Source organism: Eschscholzia californica, unplaced genomic scaffold, assembly GCF_041429995.1.
Source record: "Eschscholzia californica isolate CP2 unplaced genomic scaffold, dmEscCali1.0.p SCAF_1, whole genome shotgun sequence".
Taxonomy (NCBI): Eukaryota; Viridiplantae; Streptophyta; class Magnoliopsida; order Ranunculales; family Papaveraceae; genus Eschscholzia; species Eschscholzia californica.
The window spans coordinates 16,085,517-16,102,972 of NW_028238198.1; the positions used below are offsets into that span (position 1 = coordinate 16,085,517).

General features: G+C 37.6%; 1 pseudogene; it reads left to right on the top strand.

Annotated features, from left to right (window-relative positions):
- Positions 1-8,404: 8,404 nt before the first annotated feature.
- On the top strand, positions 8,405-10,457 carry LOC147564542 (L-type lectin-domain containing receptor kinase IV.1 pseudogene; annotated as a pseudogene).
- The last annotated feature ends 6,999 nt before the right edge of the window (positions 10,458-17,456 follow it).

Here is a 17,456-nt window from a genome sequence, read left to right on the forward strand (position 1 = left end):
CATATCAAAAACACCTAAAGTGAACTTGACATGTTTGCTCCATTCTGAAAAATTTAAGTCAGTGAGTAAAGGAACAAACGCAACTTGTGAATGTAGGGATATCGTCACAAATACTGCAAACATGACCAAATCATAGACACATAAAATATATATATCAAAATTTCTTCTTTTGGAACAAATTACGACATACATAACATCAATTGTTTATATATAATAAACAAGTCCATTAGTGTATCATCTAACCTCAAAATGTTTATGACCTTTGGGCAACACAAACTAATTTTAGATGATACCTTGCATAACATCAATTGTTTTATTTATAAACAAGTCCGTTAGTGTATCATCTAAACTCAAAATGTTGATGATCTTTGGGAAACATAAACTACTTTAGATGATACCTCACATATTTATTCTACAATCCTTTTAACTTATAATTCATCTTTGGACAAATTATTCACCAAAAGAGTCATATAAATGCAATTTACATGCATCGTTTAATTGCATAAGAATATTAATATAAGGTGAGCCATCATAGATATCTATACTTACTTCATAAGTCACTTCGGCGACATTCTTATTGATTATACACATCATGGTCACTATCTAACTTTCTTATGCTTTCTTTGAGAAATAAAACTAAAATGTGAAGAGTTAAGGAAACAACTCATCTATAAGTTATTTGATTTCAACCAAAACTATAAATCATCAAAACAATCAAACGATTTTTTTCTTTCTCAATGTTATGTCAATATTTACATTGACAACTTGTAAGTTGCAAAATAACATAAAAAAATTCATGAAAAGGATTTTCGGGCAAACATGACAATCTTCACCCTATTTGCTCTGATACCACATGTTTGCATGATCTTGTATATTGGTCTCTACTGTTTGAGAAAAAGTTCTGTTAGAAATTCAGACTTAAAAATCTGAATTTCAGTTTTTGACACAAAATCAGACTTGAAAGTCCATTATCCAAACAGAAAAACTTAATACACATATACAAGGAGTTTATGAGATAAAACATATATCCTTAAATTATCTCATAACATAAAAGGACCTAGAGATATGATGTTTATCACAACTAAACAACAATATTCAACATGGAATGAAAACTTAAAGTTCTTGATAGGTTATGAACCTTTCGCTCCATGTTGAGTATAAAGAGGAGACTAGGAATGATGGTGAGGGTAATACACCTAACCCTAGTCTTAAGTTAAATGTCGAAGAGGTTCCTGATAGACCCTTGAGCATGAACTGACTGATGACCCTTATTGCTCACTCCCTCGACCATTGCCATCTCACCATGACTAGACTACACTAGATTTTGAAGTTCATGATGCTAGCTCTATGATGTGACACGAAAATGTCACATTTGGAGAGCCTAACTTAGACTAATTAGTCATTTTCGAGTGTTATCAATAATATTTTATGTGTTTTTCATGTTAGGTACTTATTTTGGAGTTAAGCGTGTAAACCGGAATAAAGGGAACGAATTGTCACTATCATTTCATGTGCCGAAAACGAGAGAAAAAGATTTCAAGCAAATCATATGACAAGAGGAGTCAAAGACGAGTCTAACGATGAAAACGGAAGTCAATTCCGAGTTCGGATGGGGAAGTTGTGGAAGAAAGAAGTCGAGGTTCGGTCTTAAAACAAAGATTCTATGAAGGCACCCCCCTTGATTTCCAAGTGAAGATTAAAGCCCAAGTCTAAAACCCAAGAGCCTAGATATGAAGGAACAAAACCCAAGTCCAAAGAAGATGAAAGAAGGAAGAGATTTTGGAGGCACCCTCTTTATGGACTCAAGTTTGAGTCAAAGTCAAGTCTTGACTAAGTCTAGGGTTTGAGTAAAAAGAGAGGGTCAAGACACTATTCATCTTCTTCATCATTAAACAACCAAGAAAGAGGAGAGAGAAAGAGGCAAGAGGGTTTGAGTATTCATCATCAAAAACCTAGAGAATCAACTAGGGTTTTAGAGGGTTTGAGGAGGAGAACAAGAGAGAAGGAAGGAGACCGGCCAAAGCTTGGCCGGCCAAGTTAGGCCGGCCAAAGCTTTGGCCGGAACAAGCAGCTCGGGAGAGCAGCCGGACGCGTCCACGGGAGCTTCTACAGCAGCAATGGCAGTCGCACAGCAGCAACGCACAGCAGCTGCTCCGGCGCGACAGCAGCTTCCGTGGAAGCTTCCCATGCTCGGTTTACTCGGGACAGCTTCACGGGACGGCCGGACAGCAGCACGGGAGGGCGAGTAACCTGCTCGGGATGCTTCCAAGATGGTACGGGACGCCTAGGGTTTACTCATGTGCGGTTCGGGAAGAGAGATGTGGTCGGATCTAGGGTTGGCCGGAATCCTCACTTCTTTGGCCGGATTTTGCTAGGTGTTCCGGCCACCTTTTTGGCCGGAAACCATAGGGCTTTTGTTTCCCACATCATGAGCTTGCTTCCTATGTGTTTGATTTTGATTTTGGGTAAGAAATCTTTAGAGAGAGAAAGCTTGATGAAGCTTTAATGGAGTTTGGGTGAAAAATGGAGAAGATGATGGTGGTCGCTATGGGGAAATCTGATTTTTGCTCAGGGACACCCAAAGTGCACTATAAAAGGGAAATCCAGAATTTTGCTACGGGGAGATCGACTACACTTAGAGACTCATTTTTCTCGACGAACCTAGCCTCGAGCCACATCGAAAAAGGGGGATTTCTCTTATCATTTCTTTTCATTTATTACTTATTCACCATGTTAGCTAAATCAAGTGTGTCGATTATATGAGATGAAATGTGATGAATTTGTGATTATGTTTAATATGATTTGATGTTTTGATTATGAATTGATGTTCATTTGATTCGATTATCGTTTTGATCGTATTTTCATGTGTCTTGTCAAGCACTTCGCATAGTTAATAGACGAAACGAAGTATTCGATATCGATCATAGTCTAAGTCATAATTTCATGTGTCTTGTCATGCACTTCACATAGTTAGGCGACTAGACGACACTTTCGACGACTCGGGATTAACCGATTTAGACGTTTGTTTGACTAAGTATGATCTCCGGATATACGTAGTACTTAGAGACATCTACTTTAGGAGTCGAACATCGATTGTACTTCGACACATTAAATCGGACTACACATAGTCGTAGGTTTATCATTATGGATTCCCGGACTTCGACACCTCTCTCACTTATTTGTTGCCCGAATCGAGTCTTACCATCTCCCGACTCTTGTTCCTCCGACTCTTCTCTCGAATCTTGATGCATATGTGTCGAGTTTATGAGTTTTGTGATTGTTAATGACCTTTGCATAAGAGTCGAGGCTTTTTAGTGTTTGTGTTGTACCATATGAGTGACATCTTAGTGAAGAAGAAACATCTCTAAGAGACCTAGGGTAGTCATTAGTGGAGACTTAACCCATGTGAGAGCTCAAAGCTTAAATTGTCCTTCGATTGTACTCTTTCGCGCTGACTCCGAGTAGAATGAAGAGCTACTCAACCTCGTAACTATTAAAAGAGCTCATTTGATCTCGTGTGCTCAACTTTCTTAGCCACAGGGAGTGACATTAGGATAACGAATTAACCTTGCCCTTGTAGTCTATGAAACCCAATGAGAATGCCAACTAGAGGGAGGCGGATGCTCCATCACCATCCATCATCTTATATCCCGAGAATCAAGACATGAGTAGAAAGAATGAAGAATATCAAAAACAAGTATGGAATGAAAGTTGATTGCAAGAATATAGTGTTGCGTGCGTTTTTAGTTTGTTTGGTTTCATCTCGTGTTATGAAAAAGAAAAAAAAGAAACAAATAAAAGGGAATGAAAAAAAAAGTTGATATGAAAGAAAAATAGAAAAAAGAAAGAAATGAAAATAAAACAAGTGAAGAAATAAAGGAATGAAGTTGTTTATGACTGTGTTTGAGCATGTTAGCTCTTTTGTGTGAGTGATGTGATTTGTATATATGTGTCCATGTTCATGAATAAGTATTCGATGCAAGAATCAAATGTGGAAGTGCTTGAGAGGTTCTATCATGAAGAAGTCAACATTCTCGGGAATCCACCATCGTTGTATCATCTATGGGTGAGAAGGGCGAGAGAGCTTCCCCACTCCATTTAGTGGATAGTTCCTTTTAGGAGATCATTCATTCCAGAATGTTGTCCTCACCCTTTTTTATGTATTGAGTCAATGTTAGTGATCACACTCACACATACGAGCGAACCATTCTTGAGTGATTTCCTATTTGAAGTGTATGTTTGTGAGGTCAAAGTCGAGGTGAAATGTATTAAACAAGGAATCAAGGCTTTGTGGCTTCGGAACATAGATGTGCTCATTATGTTATGACACTTGCATTTTAGGGTAAGATCATTAGTGAAGAGGTCTTTAGCTTTTACATGAACTTATTTACTTGATTCATTATGTATTGATATGCTTAAACCATTTACTATATAACCCATGCTTATCTATGATTTGGATGTTGGACCTTTATGTCTCATGAGACTCGATGTTTGTGGGTATCATCTATGGAAACCCTCACGAGACAACACTCGTCATCTAGGGGCGACCTAGGGGTTTAAAGGCTAGTTGCATATGCTAAATGCAACCGGGATTCTTCCGAAAGTGAGTAGGTTTTTATTTTGTTTTGTTTGCTCGACGACTAGCAAAGTTTAAGTTTGAGGATGTTGATGTGACATGAAAATGTCACATTTGAAGCGTCTAACTTAGACTAGTTAGTTCGTTTCAAATGTTATTTATAATAGTTTATGTGTTTTTCTTGATTAGGTGGCTCACATGAAGATAAACATGTAAGTCAGAATAAAAGGAGTAGACTATCACTTTCATCTCATGCGATCAAAACGGGAGAAAAAGAGATCAAACGACAAGTGACGTCAATGGTGAATCCAACGGAGAAAACGGAATCGAACTTGAGTTCGAACAAGGAAGTTAGAAAGAAAAAAGTCGAGATCTCTTCTTGAAGGCACCCCCTTGGTTCTAAATGTAGAGACAAGATAAAGACACTCCCATTGATTCTAAATGAAAACCAAGCCCAAACCCAAAGAAGAAGATGAAAGAAAATGAAAGAAAATGAAGGAATCTTATAAGCACCCTCTTTTAGGTTGTTGTTTAGGGTTTGAATTAAAGAATAAAATGAGTTAGAGAAAGGGAGGTCATCTTCTACTACCCAAGTTTGTTCTTGGTGGTTGAAAAGAGCTCAAGAGAGAGAAAAGGAGAAGGTGTCGGCCAAAGCTTGGCCGGCCAGCACTAGGCCGGCCAAGCAGGCTGGTATTGCAAGGGACGGGTTCAACGGGACAGCAACGCCGACAACAACAGCTCGGCCATGCGCGGGTTTGCTCGGGACACTCGGGTTTTGAGAGGAAAGGCTCAGGAAGGAGAGAGGAGTTCGGGTTCGGCTCTTGTAAGTTTTTCTTGCCCGGAACAACATCTTTTGGCCAAAAAATCTTTTGGCCGGAAATCTTAGGGCTTTTGCTCCCCAAACCATTGTCTTGTTTCCCTTGTGTTTGATTTGATTTTGGTGTAAAAATTCTTAGAGAGAGAGAAAGCTAGGGCTAAGCTTTAATGGAGTTTGAGTAAAAATGAAGAAGAAGATGACTGATTGTTATGGAAAACTCTGATTTTTGCTCGGGGACACCTATTTTACATTTCTAAAGGGAACCCAGAATTTTTCTAAGGGAAGATCGGCAACATCTAGATACTCATATTTTTCGACCATCTTAGCCTCGCATCATATCGAAAAAGGGGGATTCTCTCTTCATCTTCTTGTCATTTATTATTTATTCGTCATGTTTAGCTAACTCTTCTGTGTTGATTAGGGGATGAAATGTGATGAAATTTGTGATTATGTTTAATATGATTTGATGTTTTGATTATAAATTGACGTTCATTTATCTTGATTATCGTTTCAATCATATTGTCATGTGTTTTGTCATGCACTACACATAGTTAATAGATGAAACGAAGTATTCGATATTGATTGTAGTCTAAGTCATAATTTCATGTGTCTTGTCATGCACTTCACCTATTTAGGCGACTAAACAATGCTCTCGATGACTCGAGTTTAACCGATTAGGACGTTTGTTTGACTAAGTATGATCTCTAGATAGTACTTAGAGACATCTATCTTAGGAGTCAAACTTCGATTGTACTTCGACACATTAGATCGGACCATATATAGTCGTAGATTTATCAATACGGGTTCCCGGACTTTGACACCTCTCTCACTTGTTTGTCTCCCGACTCTTGTTCCTCAATCTCTTCTCTCGAATCTCTCTCGCCTTTTTACTTGGATCAATCTTTAGTTTTACTTGTTTTCTTTTTTTGTTGCTCTTTCCATTATAAAACCCCCATTCATCCTTGTTCTTTTCCTTTTTAGTCTAAGTCAACTAGTGTCATTCAATCCCTGACTTTGTCGGGTTACTATTTGATACCTGCGCTAGGGTTTGCAACCTTTCGGGCGCATCACCCGTGTCTCCTCCGTGTCGGGCTAGCTTCGAGATTTCGAAAAATCTCCATCTAACGATCGATTTGGTCATCCGTTGGGCATGTTTCGGGCTAGATCTAGCTCCATCCAACGGTAGGCGTTCCACCTGAGTTATTTAGCCAAATCCGACACTCCAGATTGTCACTGACTCTAATATTCAGTTATTTCAAGTTGAGTCTGTCATTTTGAAGGGATATATGTCCATTAACCCCAAAAGACACATGTACCTATTCGAATCCTATTCAAACAAGCCAAACCCCCTTCATTTTTCATCAAATCCATTCTCTAATTTTCTTCTCTTCTAAGATCAGTATTCTTGTATGTGTCTGGAATATAAATCTGATCTCAGAAATATTTCTAATATATCTAGAATAGAGAAGAAAGAAGCCTCTAAATGAATTTAATCCATTATCTTCTTCTCTTCTCTTCAAAAATCTGTATTCTGGTATATGCCTGAAATATAATTCTTATTTTAGAAGTACTTTAGTATGTGTCAAGAATTCTGAAGAGAGAAGTTACGAGTGAAGCTATAACATTTAAGTGTCTAGAAAACCTATTCGCATCAGTCCAAGAGTTCATATTATTTACGAAGGTTTGCCCACTTTCAGAACATAGAAGTACCATCTTAAATTTGTTTTATCCTGAAGGCATACACCCTAACTGTTGGTATTGTTACAAAAGGAAATTTATTCTCGCTTCGCCTCCATAAATTCTTTTTCTTATTTTTCGGATAATCCGAAATAACTTAGAGAAAGGGAGTTCCTTACTTCAACCCAGACTCTGTCTTAATCAAGAAAAGACAAAGATAAAGTGAACTCGACTCATAACCAGAAGAACAACAAACACGACCGAATCTTTGCCTGGTGGTGTTGGTCAATCTCAAAAGACCATTGGGTTTGATATCAGCTAGTCCCTCTGGACTTCGCTGCATCTCTGAATCCATCGTACATGAAACAACTGTTGGACTAATTAGTTTAATTGTTCTTCTCGAATACACAATTCGATAATGATTCTGCTCGACAAATTATATAATCAAGTAAGTAGAATAACAAGTAATAGTTTTATGACCGAGTCGAGTATTGGACACTCTCTCCTTAAGACGTTATTCGTCCCGCAATGGTGCTAAGCCGGGTTGTGTATACGAATCGTCTCCCAGGATAAAACAGTCTTACCTTCTTGAAGCGCATCACTTCGTTCTTCAAGAAACTTCGAACCAAATAAGTAGAGAACTCTCTTAACTTCTTAGACTTCTAATGCAAACTCTAAACTCAGAAAACTAATTGATTTTTATATATATCTCTAAAATGAAATCTGACTCATATATATATAGATGATGGTGACTACATGGAGAGACATAATGATAGGGATGTGTCTCTCCTAATTTTAATTCAACAAAAGCAATGGTTCACATTGCCAACAACAACATAGTTGTTGGATTAGTAAAACAAGCTAGGCAGCTTTCTCTACGAATCACAAGGAGGTCTATGAATGATGGCTTTGCTACTAGTGATCACCTCGCATGTTTTTTCCGTAATTGCTTATTATTAACCGAAGAAAATTCAGATTGGCCATTAAGCAGACATTAAACAATTTAAGGTCTTTTTTTAGGACATCAACTTGCTTAGATATTTAAGACCTACCACAAAATTAAGTCAGTGTTTTTGATTTTTCTCTCAAATGTTTGGTCTTGATTGATTAACCTTGTGGTGTTATAGTCGTCAGTATCTTAATGTTTACGTTATTGTATCCAGTCAAGAAGTTAAATGGGTGATCGGTCTCTACCGCATAAATTCTGCAGGACTTTTAGTTAGATTCATTTTTTAGAGCTGCCAGAAATATAAGACCACATAATAAGAGAGAGATTATGCTTACAAATGAAGAATCCGACCATGATATTATTACTATTCAAGTTTGTATCTACCATGCTACTTCTTCTAAATAAAAGTGTTGAGGGCTCATCAGAATATAATTTTGGTTTCGTCTATAATGGTTTCAGAGATGCAGCTGATCTGCATCTCGAGGGATTAGCTTATGTCACACCCAATGGTCTATTAAGATTAACCAATGACACCACAAGAGGAGTAGGAGGTTCCTTCTTCTCCCGACCGCTTAAATTCAAGATCAATAATTCATCATCACCACCAGATCCAAATGGTAACACTACTGCTAAAACAACTACTCTCTCGTTCTCTACTACTTTTATTTTTGCCATAACCTCCAAGTATTACGACTTAATGGGCCAAACAGAGAGGGTCAACCAGGACCTTTACCAATACAATATCTAGGCTTATTCAATGCATCAAACAATGGAAATCACTCAAACCATGTTGTTGCTGTGGAACTAGATAATAACGATCGCCCTGATGTAAATGACATACCCCATGTTGGAATCGATATCAATAGTGTCAATTCCGTCCAATCCTCTCCAGCCAAATACTTTAGTAGCAAAGAAGGTGGTTTCAGATACTTGAGCCTTACAAGCGGACAACCAATGCAAGTTTGGGTAGAATATGATGGGCTGGAAAAGCAACTTAATGTAACAATAGCTCCATTTAACATACCTAAACCAGATATTCCACTCTTGTCTTTGTCCCAAGATCTTTCAACTGTCATCTTAGATTCTATGTATGTGGGGTTCTCTTCAGTAACCGGAGCATTTTTAACATCACCTTGTATATTAGGATGGAGCTTTAAGATGAATGGGAGAGCTCAAGAATTCAACCTCTCGCTACTTCCTACGCTACCTAGAATGGGATCAACAAAGAAACCAAAGATTTTGTGGTATGGGTTACCTATATTTGTCCCAATTCTTGTGTTAACAATGATCCTTGTCATCTTTTTTATCATAAGAAAGAAGAGGAAGTTTGCCGATATTGTGGAAGATTGGGAGCTCAACTACGGTAGCCAGAGATTCAGATATCAAGATCTATACATTGCTACAGAAGGGTTTGGAGAGAATGAGCTTCTTGGTGTGGGTGGCTTCGGCAAGGTCTACAGAGGTGTATTACCTACTTCTAAGCTCGAAGTAGCCGTCAAAAGAGTTTCCCATGATTCTAGACAGGGCATAAGGGAATTTATAGCGGAGATTGTTAGTATTGGTGAGCTTCGGCACAAAAACTTGGTACAACTATTAGGTTATTGCAGACGTAAAAGAGAGTTACTTTTGGTGTATGATTACATGCCTAACGGAAGCCTGGACAAGTGCCTCTTTGGCTCTCAAATGAACTCATCACTGACACTTAAATGGAACCAAAGATTTAAAATCATCAAAGATGTGGCAAGTGGATTACTTTATCTGCACGAAGGGTGGGAACAGGTTGTGATTCACAGGGACATCAAGGCTAGTAACATTCTATTAGATGTCGAAATGAATGCAAAATTGGGAGATTTTGGTCTAGCAAGATTGTATGATCGTGGAACCAATCCTCAGACAACCAATGTGGTTGGGACATTTGGTTTCATAGCACCAGAACTGACTAGAACTGGAAAGGCAACCACCAGCACCGATGTCTTTGCATTTGGACAATTCTTGCTTGAAGTTGCATGTGGAAAGAAACCAACAGAACTTTACCAATCTGAGACCGAAGATGATCTAGTTTTGGTGGATTGGGTGTTTTCTTGTTGGAGTAAAGGTGTGATTTTAGAAACAAGTGATCCGAACTTGAGAGGTGAATACGTGGTTGAAGAGATGGAGTTGGTTATGAAGCTGGGCTTGTTCTGTTCTCGTAGTGTTCCAGCAGCTAGGCCCGCCATGAAACAAGTTGTGCAATACTTGGAAGGAGATTTGCCACTGCCACGGACAGAGTTGTGGGTCGTTAATATGAGCAACCGTATCAATCGGGCGGTGCCACGTGGAGAAACTTTTCAGGATTTTGTTCTGCCGTGCCCTTCTTCTGTAGGAAAGGCATTCACAGAATCATCTATTGCTGAGTCAATCCTCTCTGATGGCCGTTGACTTAATAAGTTTGACTGAAATTGACTGGGAGCTAATTTATGTGTCAGGCTGAATACAATTTCGTAGTTTAATTTATGTTTATGTATCAGGCTGAATATAATTTCATAAATTGATTTCAGGTTAAGGCTTTCTCTGTCATACGTACAATGGTAGAGTCGTAGTCTTGGAATCATTAGAGAAGACTTCTGCTGGCAGCTTCAGTCAACAGGACTCCGAAATAAAGAAATAAATTTAGTATCATGTGGACCACATACGATGTATGATGGAGGTAGTGGATTGGGACTTTCATAGACAAAATGTCCCGTACAGATGACTTATTATAGACAACATGTCTTCACAGACATTTTCAAGACATTGTGTTTGTAGACGAAATGTCTTTATAGACATTTCAAGACATTTGATCCATAGACATAATGTTCTGGAGACATTTCAAGATCTTAAGTCTATTGACAAAATGTGTAATGCATATTATATTTGTACTAATCAAAAATATATTTTTCGACTTTCGTAGACATCTGTGAATATTTGTGGACATTGGTAGACATTTGGTAGACATTTATTATTTTAATAATATTATTATCGTTTAATCACATGAAATAATATATTTATAGTAACATTTCAAATATATATTTTTCGACTTTCGTAGACATCTGTGAATATTTGTGGACATTGATAGACATTTGGTTTATTATTTTAATATTATTATTGTTTAATCACATTAAATAATATATTTGTATGAACATTTCAAAATATATTTTCGACTTTCGTAGACATCTGTGAACATTTGTGGACATTGATGGACATTTGGTGGATATTTATTATTTTAATATTATCATTACTGTTTAATCACATGAATTAGTAATATATTTGTATGAACATTTCAAACTATATTTTTCGACTTTCGTAGACATCTGTGAATATTTGTGGACATTGATGGATATTTGGTAGACATTTATTATTTTAATATTATTATTGTTATTTAATCACATGATGGACTCCAAATGTCACTTGTTTTTGTAAAGACATTTTGGGCTCTAAATTTGTCCCAAATCCTTCACAAAATCCATCAAACTATAAAGTCTACCAAAGTCTGGGACATTTTGTCTATAATCGAATGCGTCTGACTTTCGTAGACTCTCAAATGTTGAGATTTGAATACCTCAGACTTTCGAGGACTTTCAAATGTCTGAATTTGAATGTCTCGGACTCTCGTAGACTCTCAAATGTCCGGATTCGAAAGCCTCGGACTTTCGCAGACACTCAAATGTCCACGAAAGTCCCAATCCACTACCCCCTCCCTCTAAACGAATAAGAACATTCATACACTTGGTCGCAAAAGCCCGCCCTCTCTCAATTATCTCTTTTTGCGTTTTTACGAAGTTTCAAACTTCTTTGCTTCTTTAAACCTATCAATGTGGGACCATTTTGACCCATCCTCTAGTTATGCTTAAGTGTTGTTTGGGAACACTAAAATATGTTATTCTTTTACTCATTTAAGTAGAAAAGTAAAAAAGAAATGTTTGGTAATGTAATTTAATTTTTATTTTTCAAAAAGAGGAGTACTTGATTTCAATTAAATTTATTTATTATTTTTATGATTATTTTTTTGGAAGAGTTGGTGGAGATATTTTTGGTAGTGGTGGTGGAGCTTTTGAGGTATGATGATGGAAGCAGTAGTGGTTGTGATGTGATTGAGGTGTGATATTGGTGGTGGTGGAGGGTATGGCAGGGATATGACACTATGACAGTGGTGGAGGTACAGTGGTAAGTATATGGTGGTGGAGGAGGTAAAGTGGTAAGAATATGGTGGTGGTGGAGGTACGGTGGTAAGGATATGGTGGTGGTGGAGGTACGATGATAAGGATATGGTGGTGGTGGAAGTACGGTGATAAGGATATGGCGGTGGTGTATGTACGCACGTACAAAGGTTTTTGAGAAACAAATGGTGGTTGTGGCAGAGATACAGTGGTGGTGGTGGTGGTGGTGGTGGTGGTGTGGTTGTGATACAGTGGTGGTTGAGGTACGATGGTAGTAAAGGTGTTGGGGTGGTGGTGGAGGTTTAATGTAGGGTGGTAGTAAAGGTGTTGTGATGGTGGTGGTGGAGGTTTAAGGTACCGTGGTAGTAATGGTGTTGTGGTGGTGGCGGAGATTTGACATATGGTGGTGGTGGTGGAGGTTTGAGGTTTGGTGGTGGTGGAGGTGTATAGTGGTGGTTGGTGGTGATACAACAATGTGGTGGAAGTTTAGTTTTGGTGGTGGAGCGTAAATAATCGAAGAAAAAATGGTAAAGTAAAATTTGTGCATATGTTGAGGAAAATTTACTTAACTTTAAAGTCAAAAGTTAAAATTATGAACTTTAAGTGAAGTCAGAAATTTTCACGTTACCAAGCTAACTTTCTTACTTTTCTACTTAAATAAGGAAAAAAATGAACTTATCTTAGTGTGCCAAACGACACCACTATGTTCAAAGTACGGAAGAATTTTATTTTACAGTCATATTTTTTTAACGTCTATATCAGCTCCATCACAACAAAACTTTTACCATACCATTGTACTTCCACCACACCATTGTACCTCCCCCACAACAACCACATCTCAACCACTACCACCACCACCACCACCACCACCACCACCACAGCTTATCAACCACCACCATACCTTATCGACCACTATCTCTGTACCTCCACTACACTATCCATCACCATACTTTTATCATGACCACCGCACCTTATCGACCACCAACTCCCACCACCACACCTTAATCACATCATCGTCACTACCATCACTGTATCTCACCCACCACTACAACCGCCATCACCCGCACCACCACCACCCGCACCATCATACTCTCACCACCGCACCTCAATCACATCTCAACCATCATCACACCTCCAATGCTCCATTACCACCCCTTCGCCTAAATCGCCATACCTCCAAAGTTCTACCATCACTACCGCTACCACTAATATCACCACCATCTTTTTCACAAGAGCAAATAAACCAAGTATCTCCAAGAGAGAAAGAAAAATAAAAATATTAAATTATCATACGAAATTAACTTTTTGACTTTTTTACTTATAAATTCCTTTTTTGCCAAATAAACTTTGGGTTATTTTCCTAATGGCCCCCAACTTTGTGACCAGCTTCCTGCCTGGCCCCCTACTTTACGAAAAATACCCATATGGCCCCCTTCCATTATAACACCGTTACTCTCTCTCTTCCATTTGTTTTCTCTCTCCTCCAACATGTTTTCTCTCTCTGCCACCTCGTTAAAACCAGCCAACTCATCATCTTCTCCGGGAAGGTCGCCGGCCGACCAATTTTCCGCCGCCGACCTTCAAACCTAAAAATTTTTATTTTTTTTATTTCCTCCTCTTTCTCTCTCTTTCAAAAAAAAAAAAAAAAAATTTTTCACCTCCTCTCTCTCTTTCTCTAAAATTTTTTTTTAGGTTTGAAGGTCGCCGGCCGGAAAATTGGTCGACCGTCGACCTTCCCGGAGAAGATGATGAGTTGGCTGGTTTTAACGAGGTGGCAGAGAGAGAAAACATGTTGGAGGAGAGAGAAAAGAAATGGAAGAGAGAGAGTAACGGTGTTATAACGGAAGGGGGTCATATGGGTATTTTTCGTAAAGTAGGGGGCCAGACAGGAAGCTGGTCACAAAGTTGGGGGCCATTAGGGAAATAACCCATAAACTTTTAATAATTTTTAACTTTTTTGAAGTAATAGTACAAGTAAAAGTACTTATACTTTTGGTTGTCAAACGACACCTTATTAATTGATTTAATTAATTTCCAAAAATGACTTTCATCCCAGGACTTGCTCTTAAACGGGAGAATATGGATAGACTCCCAAAATCATTTGAGAAGACTTGTTATATATATATATATATATGCACTAGGGTATATCTCATGTCGCATGGCACTAAATGTGACGAAATTTTAGCTCAATATTTTTATAGGCTCCCATAGTATTGTTATGGGTGCTTTCTCTAAATATGTCAACCATCCGACTTTCCATATTTATTATTGCTATATTCTGGATACCTTAATTTTTTTGGTTTATGTTTATTTTCTTTTGTTTCATTTTTCTTAAATTAGTTATTTTACTGAGAGAGATATTTCAATTTCTTTTTTTAACTTTTGACTTTCTTTTGTTTTTTGTTCTTAAATTAAATATTTTATTTCTAAGAAGGGTACGGTTATTTTTTTCTTTAAATAAGTTATTTTATTTCTAAAGGCTATATTTTAAATTTTAGGAAAGACTTGTAGACAATATTCTTTCTTAAAGAAGGATATTTGTCCCAGCTTTTTGCCTCCTATTTTATAATATACTTTAGATATTATTGTTATATTTTTTTTTTTGTTGAAAGAGATATATATTAATTAACTAGGGATAAGAATTCTATTACAATACAACTTACAAAGAAAATATGGTACATGTTTCCAAACCTTCGATCTATTTTTCTTTCTTGCCCATTTCGCTACCTTATCTGCTGCTTTATTGAAAGTCCTGTTAGTATATGAGAATTTCACTATGTCCAACCTCCTTTTTATATCTTGGATTCTATTGATATGTATTTGTGATTGCCATTGTATATTGTTCTTCCCGTTCTGTAGATATTTTATGATATTAATATTATCACTTTCAATAATGATTCTTTTATATTCATGAGATTCTGCCCATTGCATTCCTTTGAGAATCGCAATGGCTTCACCTTCCTCCGAGTTTCTGCTTCTAGCCGTGTAGGAAACAGCTTCGACGAATTTAGAGTCATTGTCATGGATGATTAAACTAATACCTGTAATTGTATGTGCATCTAAGAATGAAGCATCCACTTTTATTTTTAGAAAGGACGATTCAGGGGGGTTCCATTTTTCTTGTTCTCTTCTGGTTTTTGTATGATTCATTTTTTGATTTTGTGGGAATGCAGTAATGACTGAAATGATTTTGTCTAACGAATTGATTTCATGTTGAAAGCAATGGTCACATCTCGTTTTCCATATGTTCCACATAATAGTTGCATAATGAATGTTGCTAGCTGTGTAAGCGTGTTGTGATTTATTTTCCCGAGAAAAAATCCATTCTCTAACTGAATTAATATTTTTCGATAAAATATTAAAGTAGTCACAGGGCCGGCCCAAGTAGTTGGGAGGCCTAAAACGGAGAAAAATTTTGGGGCCCTCTTTATACTATCTATAAAAAAGTTCATTTTTGCGGTAACAGATAAATTAGGATGAAAAAGCATAAAAATCACAAACCTGAACTATGTCCTATTCCTATATAAGAAGATCCAATCTACACTAGAACTGCCATTGTAAAATTTTATGGTGTTATAGCTTTCACAAAGTATTTCTTTATTGAACCTTCTTGAGACTTCCTTAATTTCATAACCTCTTGTTCTTTTCTATTTTATGACGTCTTGATTGATGTGTAAGCTTCATTTTCGTACTATTTTCAGTTGGATAAATGAAGTATAATATAAAATTTAAGTCTAAAATAGAGAAATTACATTTGAATCAAACAACTATATTCTAATTGAATAATACCATTTTAATACATACCTTTTAAGTAGTAGAAGAGATCAAAAGATGAGAGAATTGGAAACTATAACTATTGTTTGTTCAAACTTAATTTTAAAACTTAGAACGCTCCAACAGAACACTCTAAATTTTTTTTTAAAAGTCCTAATTTTTTTTGTTATTATCGAGTGTGAATTAATAATATTTTCTTTCTTAAGTGTCAAAATAGAGACTCTAAATTTCTTTTGTCTCCACTTAATAAACACGTGACCCTTGAATTAATAAGAAGAAACGTAATCTCTTTTGTCGGGGCGTTCCCTAGACCCCGACAATTCCACGCAAAAATATTCATGGTGCCTCCGGCATTTGGGTTGCCGGTACCCGTTCTTCTTGTTCTGAGGAGATGTGACTTGCTGTCCTTTTGTAAGTTTTCTTAACTCGTGCCTCCTGATGGCCGTCTAGATTGATCGGTTTGATCTGTGGATCCGAAATAACTGCATAATGTGTAGCTTGTGGTCTCATTTCTCTGTAATTTGATTGTTCACTGAGGCATTGACCGAAATCACACCAGTTGCTGTTTGGACCTTGCTCCGTTTTACCTGCGACAGACTAGACAGAAGTTCACCAAAGTTAGTACGGATATTTGGCATTGGTCCAGTCTGGTCACGTCTCTCGGTGTTTGAATCCGACTCTGGATTTGCAAGAGGTTCCAATGAGATTCGTTCAAAACCTAGAGAACCTAATTCTCGCCCTTGAGATCTCGCATTAAAAGGAACTTTGAAAGAATCTTTATATTTGGGTTCCATGGCTTTCATCACAAGTTGGTTTTGCTCAACCGAAAGCCTTTGTTTCAGAAGATCCCCGAACGCGAGAATCGTAGGGCAGAACTTGATTGAGTGCCCAAGGTAGCCACAAGATTGACAGAAGCGAGGGAGTTTTTCCACACGTAATTCTACGACAATTAATTTGGTGTTCGAAATCTTTAGATAAACTAATTGGGGCAGTGGTCGGTGTAGAGAAAATTCAATTTTGGCTCTTTCGAATAAACTCCATTTTGCTGCTTCTTCCGGTGATGTTGGCTTGTAATTGCCCAAAGCTGCAGCGCATCTGTTCACCGTTTCACAGTTGAGAAGACCCAATGGTATCCCATGGAATTGTGTCTAGAACCAGACGGAATCATATTTGAGATCTCCCGGCGCACAATCACCTTTACATGGTTGAAGAACAATGAGTTCCTCCTGAAGGACCCAGGGAGAACTTTCCAGGGCTAAGTCCATCTCAGTCGCCGTGATGAATCGAATAATAAAAGTGTTTTCCTTAACTTCTGTGATCACGAACTTGTTTGGACCGTGAATGACTCTTGCTAGTCTCATCATCGCCTGTCCTATTTCAACTTTCTTTGTACTCTGTATCCATACTACACCTGTTTTGATGATCTCAGAATCTGGGTTTGGGCAGTCGGCCATTTCAACCATTGCCGGAGGTTGCTCCACTGTTGCT